Genomic DNA, 12,425 nt, shown 5'->3' on the forward strand with positions numbered 1-12,425 from the left:
CCTAGGAAAGCAACAGGGATTTGGATAATGATGTGGTCGTCTGGTCAGGCTTTCAATGGGAATACTGTTCACAAAAATCAACAACCAGGCACGGCTTTTAAAGTTTGTGCCGTTCAACATGATCCAAAGTGCGATGAAAGTCAAACGGCACCCTTCAAAGTGGTGCCCAACTCTCTATATTAATTTGTCCTCTTTGACAGCTGGAGAAGTAATATTTGGCTACTTCATCCATACAGCTTGTCTTGATTCATGCATTTGATTTGCTTTGTGTGGGCTGATAGTGCTGCCATGAATAAGTGGTTGAATGGAGAGGAGGCAGGGGGAAGAGTGACAAGTCAAGTGGCTGCCACACTGATAAATAGCCTTGGTTTGTTTTAGTTTTTTTTCTTAGCTTCATCTGTTTAAGAGAGGCTCAGTGCGCTCCTGTTAGCTTAAGAGTCCCAGGGAGATTCTTATCCCTGGGAAGGTGGTAGTGGTACACAGCTCTCCTCTTTGGGTAAGTAACTCTCCTTTAGCCACATGCCTAATGATGCTAGCCAGCATCTGGCACAGGTGGCCCGAGTGATTCTTTATATTGAAAGAAGAACTGACAGCAGGACGCTGCTAATTCTCTTTCCTTTCCCATAGATCCAATTTGAGGTTATTTCTCCTCCTTCTTTTACTTTACTTTTTTTTTTTTTTTTTTTGCTCGGGTACTTATTATTGCTGGCTTACAAAATCATGTTGTTCAGTATTAGATCATAAATACCCAACCAGAATCAGTTTCTCTTCTGCTGCTATATTGTAAAGTTTAGTCCCTTCTTGATTTTGATTCAGCAGTTAAAGAGAAGTTACACTGGCTGAACCAGAGGTGCACCATAAGTATAAATATTATACTTGTGGATTATGAAAGGACTTTTATTGCTGGTAATGTTGTGTATAGAAGATATCCTTTTCCTCTCACTTTCGGTCCCCTGATTGCTGTCCCTGTTTCCTGTAAGCAACAGTCTAGTTTGCAAGATTTGTAGAGTTCACACATAAAATATAGTATTTACACGTTCAGCTTGCTTCACTTCATAAGTATTTTTTTCTTTTGTTTCCTCAAAGGTGCAGCTCTAGGCTGTTCTGAGACCAGGGCAGCAAGCATTAGCACGACAGTTCAAAGCCATCGCTGGGGGTGGGTTGAGAAGGAAGAATATAAAGATGTGATCCAGCCTGGGTGTCATGTGGTGTGAACCACAAATTACACCATCCCATTGTTTCAGGGAAAAGAGAGGATCATCTTAGTTATCTCTGATGGAACTGGGATGTTTATTTATGTCTAAAACAAAATTCACTGCACCCAAATGCCTGTTGATCTGCTAGAGTGTTTATTAAAAAGTTGATTAATTTGGTCCCCTATCACCTGTCAGAGGAGAAGCGACAGGAGTCCTAAGAGAATTATTCTTGCTCACAGTTTACACCGTGAGCTGAGTGAGATAATTGTAATTGCATCTGTAAAATAGGTTTATAGGATACTCCCACAGCACCCAATACCCTATATTTTTAGGCAATTAGTATAAATATAATGTGCAACAGCAGCGGTAAGTGTTTTTAAAAAAGAGATTCAGTGATGCTGCCATCTTATCTATTTATGCGATCACTAACCCAAATAATGTAGCCAGTTATTATCCCTTCCCTCACTGTTGTCACTGTGGAACAGCTCATCATTCCTCAGTCAGATCTTGTGATAACAGTGCAGGTCCCATGTGTGCTTACCTGTAGGAAAATTGCTCTTAGTGATATCTTAGTCAAGCTCCTAATTTTGCTTCATGATTTTTGAATGTTATATAAAAATGGTTAGTTAATTTTTGCTCTGTCAGCGATGTGTTGAAATGTAGGAAATATATTTTTCGCTTATTTTGCTTTTTGGCAGGACATAAACTGTAAACACTCCAGTGGTAACTTCTCTGTCTCAAATTAAACCCTTATGTGCTGTTACAGATTTTACAGGCAATGTTCAATCAGTGAGAGTAGGGAAACACAGCACTGAGACAAAGTAAAAAAGTAACAAAAAACATTTCCTAAAGAATTCAAGCAGAGTTAGGTGAAAAGTAGAAGGTAATTACTATTTAAACCTCAAATGTTTGCAAAGAAAGCAGTGTGGTAACTATTATTTATGTAATTCTTTTAGATTCCCTTGCTAAAATGACAAGCACACTTGTCAGCATGCAAGTGTAGTAGTCTATCCTTACATGCTGAGGAAGAGGAAGAATGCCTGCGACGCACAGGAAAACCTACACGGGGAAGATGGCAATTACTGCAGCTCTGCCCCTACTTGTTGATGAGAACGGCAGTGCAGTAAAAGTTTGTTATGGAAGCACTTTCCATTGTTATACAATGTTATAATATTTTAAGCCGCTTTTATTTTATGTTGTTTCCTATCTGGTACATACCTGAGATTTTATACATTTCTACATTTTTGAGGAATAAGATAAATATAATCACTAGCACTAAAAAAAATTTATTATACAGTGATAATGAGTGAAATTTTCCTTGCTGTGTGAAGTGAATCCAGGATCCATATCAGTGAATTCCTATGTAGCAGTTATAGCAACAGCACCACCAACAAACCTGGACTCCAAAAACAGAAATGCACTTTGAACTGTGGAGAACATGGACTAAGGTGACATTACCAGTAGTAGCAGCAGTGAATAATTTGGGTGCATATGTTTTATTTATTTACTTTTTTTTGTTTGCTATAAAGCATTTTTTCACCAAGTGCTCATTAACTTCATGACTTTGGCTCCCGAGTCTAAACCTGGAGGATATAGACCTGAAGATTTCCATTCAATGAACATTCGCTGCAGTTGAGTACACAGTTTCGTATTCATGTTGGCATAATAAAGGACGGGTGTAAAATAAAAATGACGTCATTACCTACACTCAGAGATCATCCCCTTACAGTGTACCTCAGATTTTTGTGTTGTACCTTAAAACCTAAAACAATTACATTTTTGTGTTTGCAGCCTTTAATGAACCGTTGAGCTCAGTTACATCGTAGAGTTCAACAGAAATGATGACTATAGTTTAACTATGTGTGCATGCAATTATAACTGTTACCAATATTATTCTTTTTTGCCTATACCTTAATTTCAGCTAGTCCATAAGCACTTTATAAATGAGTATTCTCCACCATCTTCTAAGCACTTTAGAAAACATTTTTAGTTCTTGCTGTCATTTATGACTGCACTTTCCCCCACCCTTGTCCAATTTATCCATATCTCTCAAACTGCTTAGTTTGATATGCGTAAAGAATGCAAATTAGCCACTTAGTAACCACATCAATTACCCACCTGGCCTCTTTTCAGCCCCACTGTGTTGTTTGCAAAACACTCGTTACGGTCCTGTAGTGATGAAGGCGGACAGTCGTTGGTGGAGCCCGTGTTATAGTTCGCTGTGGAACCAATTAGTACTCAATGCCCGCTGTCCTCTGAGACCTGTAAAACGGAGAAAGAGGCCGAGGCTTAAAACAATAATGTGCAACCAGGCCCCACCTATATAATATGTCTATCTAAGTATATTATTTAACAAGGATCAATGTCAGTACTACTAGACTTTGTCAGAAAGTTAACATATGTTCCACAATGTGTATACCTTGTGTATTACATTATGGAGGAGTGGGTGCATAAAGGAGAAAAAGTCAACAGAAGTAATCGAGAAACACACAGAACAAGGGAAGTTGCAGAACAGAAGCCATATTTCAAATGTATTTTTAGAGGCTGCTAATTGACTCACTGCCTCCCCCGTGTCCCCTCTTCTTGATAAGGTGACGTCAGCAAAAGTCTTTTTCCGGCCCTCCTCTATTTCTAGAGGGAAGATTGACCTGGTATCATCCGGTTGTGCTCTGAGTATAGGTCCTGTATCTCAGGATGGCAGGGCACAGAGACGGGAAGGCCTGGCTAGGGGAGGAAGAGGAGAAGTAGATGGAGGTGAAACCGATCTGTCTCTTGTTATGTCCTCTGTCTTTGTCAGATAACCCAGGAAACATCTCAGACTCATATGCAGCTTTTAGAAGCTTGATTTAGATCCACTCTTCTACACATAGCCTTCTCCATGAAACAAAAGAATTATGGTGGTATTGTTAGACAAAAGAACGTTGTGTGTAAAGTATGTGAGTATCACTGGGAGGAAGTCATGCCTCTGCACCCGGGTGTGCATGTCATGCAATCTTCTGTTGAAAGTGTTTCTATGAAAGGAGCATAACTTTGGTGAACCCAGAGGAATTTTAATGTAAGCTCTCATGTCGCTGTCTCATCCCATGACTTTTAATGACCTATACGACCACTGTCATGCAGTGCGAAAAAAGGGTGAGTATTTATAGTGTGTGTACAAATGTATGTGTATTTGTACAAAATACTGCCATACCATACATTTGATAGGAATGGATACTTTTATCTGGTGAATATAACATGGCATCAAGTGCCAGTCCAGTAAAAATGATTTGCACAGTGTTATAGTTATACTGGACAAGCATATTTACTTTGTGTGACTTAAGTTACGGGTGCTGATTGTGTTGACGGTTGACTGTGTTTCTGCCAATATTCATTCAGATGCTACGAAGATGAGAAGGTATTTGAAAGCCATTTTGGACTATAATAGTTATATCTCTCGCATTTTGCACACAGGACTATAAAACAGAAAAGCCCCCCAAAACATGGAGTTTAGCACCACTAGCTTTCTCATCACTGCTATTTGACTGCAGTGGCATTTTCATCGCAAATAACCTCTGCTGGCATCTTATGTTCTTAAAAATAATACATTGCATATCATTTTACTATAAAAGGGAGTGTATGATTTTGATAATTTGTTCAGATTTCTTAAGAGCTGTATGCCCTAATAGCACAATATTTCTCTATGAAGGAAATGATAACGTTCATACAGTCTCCTACAATGTAGTTTTGGTATGTTAGGGTGTCAAGCAGATAGTTACTGGTGCTCTATTATTTACTTTGTGATATTATGTAATCTTTCCTCATGAAAACAAATACCTAATCATCTAATCCTATGGCAGCAACTCAAGGATTTTAAGCACACAGACATGGTCAAGACGACCTGCTAAAGTTAAAACTGCGTATCAGAACGAACAAAGGAGATTTAAGTGACTTTGAACTTGGCATGGTTATTGATGCCAGATGGGCTAGTCAGAGTATTTCAGAAACTGCTGATCTACTGGGATTTTCCCACATAACCATCTTTCAGGTTTACATAGTGTTGTCTGAAAGAGAGAAAATTTCCAGTGAACAGCAGTTCTCTGGATTAAAATGCCTTGTTGATACTAGAGGTCAGAGAAGAATGGCCAGACTGCATCAAGCTGATAAGAATGTAACAGTAACTGAAAAAACAAGTTGTTACAACAAAGGTCACAAGAGTGTCTCTGAAAGCGCAACATGTAGTGGTAGCAGACCACAGTGGGTGCCATTCCTGTTTCCTAATGGCTGTTTCCAGCAGGAAAACCCACCCTGTTATGAAGCTCAAATCATCTCAATCCATTTTTTTAACATGAAAATGAGTTCACTGTACTTAAATGGCCCCCACAGTCACCAGATTTCAATCTAATAGAGTACTTTGGGATGTGGTGGAATAGAAGATTCACATCATGGATTTGCAGCTATAAATCTGCAGTAACTGGATGCTGCTATCATGACAATACAGACTAAAATGTCTGAGGAATGTTTCTAGCACCTTGTTGAATTTGTGTCACGAGGATTTAAGGCTGTTCTGAAGGGAAAGGAACCCTAGGGTGGGCATCCAAGCAAGATTTCTCTGTTAAAGTGTTTGGTAAGTGTAAATCTTCATTTTTAATTCTTTTAAATCCTCATTGTCAGTATCCCTATATCTTGATACTCGTATATCAGACATGGCTGTCATCACCTCTTCTGTACAGCTATCTAGCTAACACTGGAAACATAAAACGTGCTTTAATTCCCAACTTCAGGTCATTGTCTTCTTGAAGGCTGCACTCCCTTTCTGCTGTTGTCCTGGACACTGGCAGAACCCATGATAGACTGTAGTCTGAAGTTTGTTTTGTTGTATGAAAAAGCTTGTAATAGGGTTGTAATAGGGAGGGATTGGTATTCAGTCCTGCCAAGGATGTGCAGATTTCAGTGACCTGCTATACAGAAGTGGGTGGAAAAGCATGTAGAGCCCACCAGAAGGCCAGGCCTGTGCACAACAGAAATAGACTGGATTCTGTTAAAGACAATGATTTAAGATAGTTTATTGAAGTTAGTCAGATAAATATCATTACCACCCAAAATACCACAGCATACTAAAACAACACTGTTTGAATACAGCCAACATTTTCTGGCCAGAAAGTTGATAACTAATACACAGCATAGAAAGTATTTTCCTCTCACTCTTGGCTTATTAAAAAAGTGAATAATGTGACCTGCTAGTGTACATTTCCTCATTCCTTTTCTACAGCTTCGTTAGCTACACCTGTACATTGGAAGTCACACTCCATTCAGCCTCCTTTTTTCTTTTCCGCTTATGCTTCAAATAAAATGCAGTTTCAAAGACCACACCATATGTGTATTTTCCACACTTTGGAATATGTAATATATTTAGTTTGGTGGTAATCACTCACACACTGGGACAACAGAGGCAAAGTACTGACTAAGAGAACAGAGTGGGAGAGTCGCTGATGTTTTAAAACATGTATGGATGATTAATTACCTGGAGCTGCTGGAGGAAAATACTGGTTTTAAAGAACACAGAGAGAGCCTGCCACAAAACGAGTGTGCTTCCTTTCCTCCATTGGAATAATTGAAATTTGATTAAAAGGGAAACCAGAACCTTCTTTTGCCTGGTAAGCAGAATATCCAGAGTGAAATGCAAAAGTATCTGTTCCTCCTTCAATATGGTAAAATGTCCATGAGAGTTTGCACAGGGTCATTTGCCAAAGGACAAGAAGGGAAGTCATTATTACCCTTCCCTTTACCTGTAACCTCCAACCAATGCATATCACATTGAGTGGGGTGCAGTCAATCAATTGTGACCATACAATTACAATCTATCAACAAGGCTGTCAGGTTGAGCAGATCCTCAGGCTGGAGTTGGTAATGATGAGTTCAAACACCTGAAACAGGTCTTTCAAGTCCAGTGTAGTTTGTGATTGTGTGTGGCTGTGTGTGTGTGTGCGCGCAAGGTTTTAGGATAGTGAGAAAGCAGATGTACCAGACTTGAAAAAAAAAAAAAAGTTAGATAGGGAGAAGCAGCTAAAGTCTCTTTTGATTGCTTTTTTCCCTCAACACCCACTGCGCAGACAAAGAGGGCATTTTGGTAATGAAAGTAATGAAAGGTCTGAGCTGCTTGTGACCCGCCAGTACACCACGCCATTCTTTAGTGTAACAGCTTGTGATTCATCTTTAGACCTGCTTTCTTAAGTACAGTGTCCTCTTGTTTAAGTGCTGTGCAACACAAGCGTAAAGTACATGATCCATTGAAGAGAAGCTAAAATTAAGCCCCTGACTGCAATGATCGTTAACAAACTGGTCCTTTAACATTTATCCCGATCCCCTTTTCCTTGTAGCTGTGTCGTTATCAGCATATAACCTACTTAATATGCTATCAAGCAGACTACCTTCAGATTGTAAGCAAAGTATTATTGTGAGGTTAAGATTTTTTTTTTTACAATGTAGAAGTTTGATCGATGAATAGCTGCCCTTACAACTAAGCAATCATTCTGACCTGTGGATGTGGACTTCCAGGATGTTTTTGGGGTAGAGGAAGACTTTTCTAACTCTGGAATAACTACATTAAAAACCCATCTGACATTTGCAGGTTTCAAAGCCAGTGTTTAAGTCATTATTTCCTGTCACAAACCCACAAGAACATATCAGACAACTACAGAAGTTGCATTTAAAACATGGCTCCATAAATTGCCAAATTCGTTTTTGCAATGGCCCAAACTTCACAGGATAACGATGCTAGAAAAAATAAATGTCTGGCCTGGAAGATGGGCGGAGGTCGTCTACAGGAAATGGTTTTCTTGGGGGTCTGAATGCTTTCAGGTTTTACATCCCTGTGATGGATCAGTGTGTCTTGGAATGTTCAAATGGATATCTTGAGGTGTAGCTACAGTTTCAGATGGATTAAGAGGCAGGAGGTAGGGAGGAGTGGGTCCAGCTATAACTGTGCCCACATGGCTTTAATCACTGGGACTCTCTGCATGCTATATCAAATCACTGGACACCACCTATGGATTAAAGGGGTGTGGGTAGACCGCAGACATCCAAGTACTTCACCAAGTACTTCAAAAAAAGAAATTTCCATATCAACATTAAACATTTTAGTCCTGTTTTTTGATTTGAAATCGTGGAGATGACAGAGTCTTAAAGGTCTTTATTATATATCAAGTTTAAAGAATATTATTTTAGTGTTATCACAGGTTTAAAAGTAGGTCCTGTGAATACTTTTTCTCGTTTTCTTTTTTTGGTCACTGTTTTTGTGTTTTTTGTGCTCAAAGGGTTCGATGTACTTGGAATTTATGAAAGAAATTGTAATTGCTCAAGTGTAGCTTAGAGAAAAGTTAAAAACAAACCAAACTGTTTTTTTTGAGCATTCTCATGAAATAATAGAGATGATTATGTGGGAAAATCACAGCAGATTGCGGAACACTTAGAGTACTCCATCTGGCAACAAAACCATGCCATGTTCAAAATCACAAAGTCCTCTTTCTTTCCCACTCAGTTTAAACTTGCAGAACATTTTGACCTTGTCTATTATATGCTTGAACCCACTGAGCTGCTGCAGTGTAATCGGCTGGTTAGATGTTTGCATTGATGAACAGTTAAACAGGTGTACCTAATGTAGTAGTCGGTCAGTGTATATCACTTTTAAACAGTGCAAGACAGAATAATTTTTTTTTTTTTAATGTTTAATTGATACACTTGTTGCTTACTGATGTGATTGCTGTGTGTTGATGTCAATGAGTAACCGGTACATTGGATGCGCTGATGCTTTTGAATATGTCAGCTTTGCTTCCGATACTATCATTTGGTGGTATACTTAAAAATGTTATACGCTGCTATATTAGCATACAAATTCACTATTGAAGACAGGAGGAGTCGTTCTGCAATAGGATTCTGGAGGACAACCCCCCCGCCAAAAAAACCCACCCAGCTTACAAGTTAATCCACATTTTATTATGGCTGCTGAGCCGGCGAGGGGTAGATTAAAAACAACATGTTCTCGAGCAAGTTTGTGAATCAGCTATATTAAAGGGGAGATTAGTTTGCCTTGGCGCAAGTGTGGACTTAATACATTATCGTCTACTAGTTTAAATATGTGTAGGACAAGTGTTTTGCTTCCCAACATATTCTTTTTCTTTAAGTAGAAAAGGTGTGGCTTGATAGAAGGTTCACTAGGATCTGGGTGACTCTGTCAGGTAAATGTTGCTCTGGATGAGGATCAAACAGTGACGTGTCACACCTGGCTTTTTAAGAAGTTAAAGAACTCTTAGTCTTATGTGCTTGATTTGTTGGCGTCAAATACAGCGGACAGTTTTAAAGGTATCATATTCCTATCGTATTGTAAAGTTCAAAATCTCTTGATTGTTCAGCAGTTGCACCACAGTAAATTCACTTGAAGGTCTGTTTTGGAATTTATAGTATAAACTAGCAATTGAGCCCTCTGGCGAGTGCAGTGGATCTCTAAGTACTGTCCGCTGTTTAAGCAGCAATTGTGTAGCACCACTGCAATAACAGTTCGTACACTTTCATTGCTATTACTGCTGCTTTAGGACCTCAGCCAAGAAATAACACAGCTAAGCAGGCCAGCACATGGACAGACCCTTCTTTCTGTGTATTGTCTACAGACTTCATCCTTAGAAAGACTGAAATAATAGGCACATTAGCCTACAAGAAATATTCAGCCAAAATATTGTCCATTAGAAGAAATGGATATTAAGTCTTCCACTGTGTGCCTTGACTGCTTTTCCTCAAACGCGTTCGGGCTGAAACCCACACACAGTGAAACGTGCACGTTTCCACGCCACTCTCTCCCAAACCAACCTTAAACAAACCTGCTCTAACACCTCTCTGGGGGACTTGTCGGTTGGCAGCTTACGGACCACACACAGGCGTACACACGCACACATAAGCAATTCCACACACTCTAATTTAATATCCATAACAACATAACCTTGAAGGATAAAATGCAGGACTCATTTAAATGCTAATTTGTTTGTTAACATAACATCAAGATTCAGTGTGGGACAGGTTACAGAACTAGGCTGTCACTTGATATGTATATTTTATTCTACTTTGTTATTTTTATTGGAACTTTGATTATGATAATACAAAACACTAAATAAAACATTAATATAAACAGGAAAGACTTGAGCAAAATCTTTTATGTATTCAGGTCCTTATTATGAAGCAGGAAATAAGGATGGCATGAAAGAGGGAGAGCGATAAGGGGTGGAGGTTCCTGTGCAGATGTCAATATTGAAACTGATGGACTAAATCATATTTATTTGTGTGGGCATCCATATACACACTTCACATGCAACTTCATCAAAACCTCTGGTGTATATCGTAATAGTAAGCCAGCTATGAAGATTGTTGTATGTATTTCAGTGTAGTTTTCCTTCATGTTTTCAGGAAGCATTTAAGACTATGACAAGTCATTCTCTGGCAAGTTGTTTAACATGTTTATATAAACCCTAACCCTAACCCTGTGGTTCTGTGGTTACTAAACTCTTGACTGGTTTTGTAAATACAAATTGTGCTTTTAACGGTGCAGAGGTTTCTCACATTGCTATCTTGTATAGTTTTAGGACACTTGAATTACTTTGGGGTAGTTTTTTTTTTCTTTCTTTATTTAAATCTCAAAAATTCCCAAGGATGGAGGAGGAAGAAGACTTGGGTGGACATCCCAGGGACAATAGACAAGGAGAAATACAGACATCTAGGGTCATTTGATCCCTGGGTGAGTAGCACCTGGACAAGTGCATAAAAACAAAAACACAGTCAGATAAAACTGCACAATATCCCTGCCTTAAGGGAGGTCAGACTGGCAGGTCTACTCAGACAGGAAACTTGGAGAATGATCGTACAATTGAGGTTGCCCTGGGAAGCAGCTCAGAGACTCAACAGATAGTGAGATAACTCGAGAGGACAGCCTAGAAGTGGGGCAGGTAAGCAGACTGACAGCTAATGTGGGAACCATTCTGTAGGCTTGTGACAAAAGTGGAACCCTCCTGAAAAATGGAAAGAAGTCTAACAGCAAAGGGGGAAAAATTTTAGAGACTGGGCTGGAAGCTGGTAGTTGAATCTTGGATTATACTCTGTTGTGGCGATGGACAGCTGGAGACCCACTGACTGAGTGGTCTCTCCTGTTATACTTCTTTGAAGTCTGCTTGAAGTCCACTGCCTGGATGCATGGGTAGTTGGTGCATTTTAATGTAAATTCTCCAAGGGCAAGTCCACACAGTCACAGAGAACAGGCATGTGGACCCTCGTGCTCACTGTTCAATGACATATTTTACATCTCAGTGACTCAAGTGGACCTAAGTGGAGCCTAGCAGACTCGTGGATGCAGAAAGTACTAAACCTGCTTAAGGTGAAACCACTGTGGTAGTGAAGTGCGAAGACTGAAAAGCAATGCAGCCGGATCTCACCCAGTTTGAGGCTGTCTGGGTGCACTGTACTCTTTGGGTAGAACTTGGAAAAAATGGACTATGGCTCTAGTACAAGAGCAAGAACATTGGCTGGAGCACTCTGTCAACCAGTAGGTTTTGTTTTTTTTAATTTCTCATGGGAGAAAATAACTTGTAACACTGCTTGTCTTTTATTTTTGCATTGCTCTCCACTAGGGGTGGGAATTAACCGGTTCTCAGTAGTCCAGTTCCTTGGAATTGTTGGTCTGCTTGCCTGTCAATCCCGCTCATTGGGTCCACACAACAGGACGAGAGCACGATGGTTAAGTGCAAATTGCCTCCAGGACAGAAACAGCTGCATTATATTTTTAACACAACTTTGGCTTTTAGCAAGCATCTGCACAGACAGCAAGCTAGTTAAGAACCCAGAGTGATGTTAAAGCTGAGTTAATGCTGATCCCAGCCACAGTGTGAACAACAAGTAGCAAGCAGTTACTAGTGTAACCCATGTGAAATACAGGGCTGCAAAATCCCTTTTTGTTATTTAAGGCTATAGCCTGTTATTGTCACAAGGGGGTGCTGTGATGCAGTCTTGTGTTCTGACGACCTTGCGTCTAGTGCGCAGGAAGTATTACCTGTCTCTTCCTGTGAGATCTTCCCTCTGATGGCGGTCAAGTGCGTGTCGGAGCGCATGGAAAAAGTATCTTGGTATGCAATGCTGCAACCCGGTTAATGAGACTAGATTGTTTTATGTATAAATGCTAATAAGCTACTATTTTATTAGGCCCCGAACTCTGACCGC

Source organism: Oreochromis niloticus, linkage group LG1 (genome assembly GCF_001858045.2).
Source record: "Oreochromis niloticus isolate F11D_XX linkage group LG1, O_niloticus_UMD_NMBU, whole genome shotgun sequence".
NCBI classification, from domain to species: Eukaryota; Metazoa; Chordata; class Actinopteri; order Cichliformes; family Cichlidae; genus Oreochromis; species Oreochromis niloticus.